The sequence below is a fragment of the Fundulus heteroclitus genome, unplaced genomic scaffold, assembly GCF_011125445.2.
Source record: "Fundulus heteroclitus isolate FHET01 unplaced genomic scaffold, MU-UCD_Fhet_4.1 scaffold_173, whole genome shotgun sequence".
NCBI classification, from domain to species: Eukaryota; Metazoa; Chordata; class Actinopteri; order Cyprinodontiformes; family Fundulidae; genus Fundulus; species Fundulus heteroclitus.
In genome coordinates, this window is record NW_023396585.1 from 24,159 (window position 1) to 27,001 (window position 2,843).

General features: G+C 48.3%; 1 long non-coding RNA gene across 1 annotated transcript; it reads left to right on the forward strand.

Annotated features, from left to right (window-relative positions):
- Positions 1–1,888: 1,888 nt before the first annotated feature.
- LOC118558880 lies at positions 1,889–2,618 on the forward strand. The gene is made up of 4 exons (XR_004928543.1): positions 1,889–1,927; positions 2,018–2,115; positions 2,208–2,291; positions 2,416–2,618. It is a non-coding gene; the product is annotated as an uncharacterized LOC118558880 (long non-coding RNA).
- The last annotated feature ends 225 nt before the right edge of the window (positions 2,619–2,843 follow it).

A 2,843-nucleotide genomic window follows, 5' to 3' on the forward strand; every position in this document is an offset into this window, starting at 1 on the left:
TAGTCTAAAAACCTCCTGATCAGAAAACCCAGACTCTTCTTTTCTTCTAATATAATATCTCGCAGAGAAATAAAATATTTTTAAATTGGGAAAATATTTTTCTACTTTTATCCCTCTTAATCCTTTTGTTTCCTGGAGAAAACTATTAAAAGACTCCACAGGATAACGTGCCTCTGCACTGCTACCCTGGGACAGAGATACCTCACTGCTGTCAGACAGCTCACCCTCACTGTCACTGCTGTCTGACACCTCCTTTCTCTCTGTGGCCATCTTGCTGACCTGCTTACTGCTCTGAACAGCAGTCATCACATTTTTCCTTTTACTGCGCCTTTTTAAATTCATAGGCGCCTCCTGCTCCATCACCTGCTCTCCCTCACCTTTCTCCTCCACAGACTCCCCCACAGGAGCCACCACAGGCTCCCCCACACTCACCTCCCCTCCACCTGCCACCGCCTCACCTTTCCCTCCCTGCTCTCCACACACACCAGTCACCTCACCGCCAGTCTCACCCTCCTGCTCTTCACACACGCCATCCTGCTCCATCTCACCCTGAGTCTCCACTTCCTCACCAGTCACAAAAGTTTCCCCACCACCACACACCACCGTGCTGCCCTCACTCACCACACTATCACTCCTTTGTGGATCAGATGTTTCATCCACATTTTTCTCCTCCACTAAACTCCTCTGCTGGTCTCCAGCGACCGGAGCCGACGCCACGGCTTCCTCCGCGGCTACGCTGGAGTTCCCCGCAGCGCCAGACTCCTCCACCGCAGCAGGAGCTCCAGCCTCGCCGGACACACCCACCTGCTCCCCGGCTGCCGCAGGCGGCTGCTCCGCGGAGCCCGACGGAGCCGACCCGGCTCTGTTTGGGCACGATTTTATCAAATGTCCCTCCTGTCCACAGCCGAAGCACTTCATGCCGGATGAGGTGGCGAACAAGATGTAGTCAAATTCGTCCACTCTCACCCGGAAACGCAGGTTTAGCTCCTCGTCACGGTTGTTGAGGATCATGAAGAGTTGTAGACAATATGCTTCAGCAGCGGTGATTTACACCTTGACAGAATCTTTTTAACGGGGGAAACCACCTTTCCGTGATGAGAGAGCTCTTTAACGAGAAACTCGTCGCTAATGAACGGAGGGACATTCGACAAAATCACCCTGGTAGCGGGCTGCGTGAGCGGCGACACCTGAAGGAACGAGCCGTTCACAGAAATGCCCGACTCGACCAACAGGTTCGCCTGCTCAACCCGCTCAACAAACAACACCGCGGCTCCGTTCATGCGAGCCGCGGACTTGATGGAACCATGCCCAATCACTTCACCCACCGCCAAACAAACGTCCTCAACGCTGCACGGAGACCCAGCAACCACCTTGTTGCCGTTCCTCCGTGTCAGCGCGGAGAGGACGCTAGAACCACCACCCACCACCATGGCGTTCAAGACGCCGACCTGCCGCCGGGCAAAACCCGACGGCCACCAAACCCCACAAAAAAACCCTAACAACCAAAGTAAAACAACAATATACACAATATTTACACTCACCCAGTGAAAAAGGACAGAAAAAAAGTAAGAAAAACCACTCAAACAGATTTTCTCACTCGCTCTCTCTTCCGATCCTTCACTCACACTCTTCCCACACGAAGAAGAAGAAGAAGAAGAAGAAGAAGAAGAAGAAGAAGAAGAAGAAGAAGAAAAAAACGTGCTGAGCGCTCCGCTACTGTGTGTTCATGTCCTCTTCTGAGCCTGAAGATGAAATAAAACCACAACTGCTGGTAAGTGATCAATGGCTGGACGACGTCTCGCGTTTAACTCGCCTTCAACTTGCAAGAACAAGCTTTATTAAAGTGTATTTTTTGTGATTCACAGTAAGCAGCACGCCGTCTTCACAACTCAGAGACAAATTGCAGGCGCTATGAACCGGAGCAAGGGTAAGATTTAAAGAATATGCTTTCATTCTGCGGTAAAAGGAAATAGATACGGATAGATACCTATCATAACTGTACATTTTGTTTTCACAGACTAATCTCGCCTCATAATGAGGCGGTGACCTCCTATTTGCTCTGAGCAATATATGCAAGTCCAGATTTACACGATGTTGATAAAGACGACATTGTGTGTAAGTGACTTGTTTTACTGTTTTCTCCTTCCTTGTTACTGTGACTTGCGTTTGATTTTTATTCATACCACTCTCATTTAATTGTTTTCCAGCCGCTTGTAAGACGTATTATGAGATGGTACGCAGGAGCTGAAGCTGCCAAGAGTTCAGCTCGGAGTCGAGCTAGAAGAAAGAGGGTAAGACTTTATTTGGTGACTATTTTTCAGGTGCATTGATAGATGTGTTGTGTCCATACGCAGTGCATCCCATCGCATAGTACTGATTCATTGTTTTTTTTATGTTTTTTTTTTTTTTTTACAGCTGCTGGAATCGAGGCAGAGTGTGCAGGCGGGTGAGGAAGTGGAACTCTGGAAGTCCGCCACCGTCGACCTCATGTCTGGCGAAGAAGATGGCGTCGTTGGCGGAGTCTCCGGATGGATTGTACGGCCGCCGTCATTTCGTAGGGTTGTGCGCAATTCTGTTCCCCCGTGAAAATCTGTTTCCCCCGTGTCGGGAATGCGCTTTGCAGCCATTTTCCCGGCACTTCTAATTGATTTCTCGGTAAAACAACTCATATAATCATGTCAAGGTTGTAACAGTCAGTTTAATCGGCAGCTGTTTACAAAATTGTAAAATAAAAATAAACGAGGTCTTCTTACGCTGTTTTGTTTTATTTTACAATTTTGTAAACAGTTGCCGATTAAACTGAATGTTACAACCTCAACATGATTATAGGACTTCTTTTACCG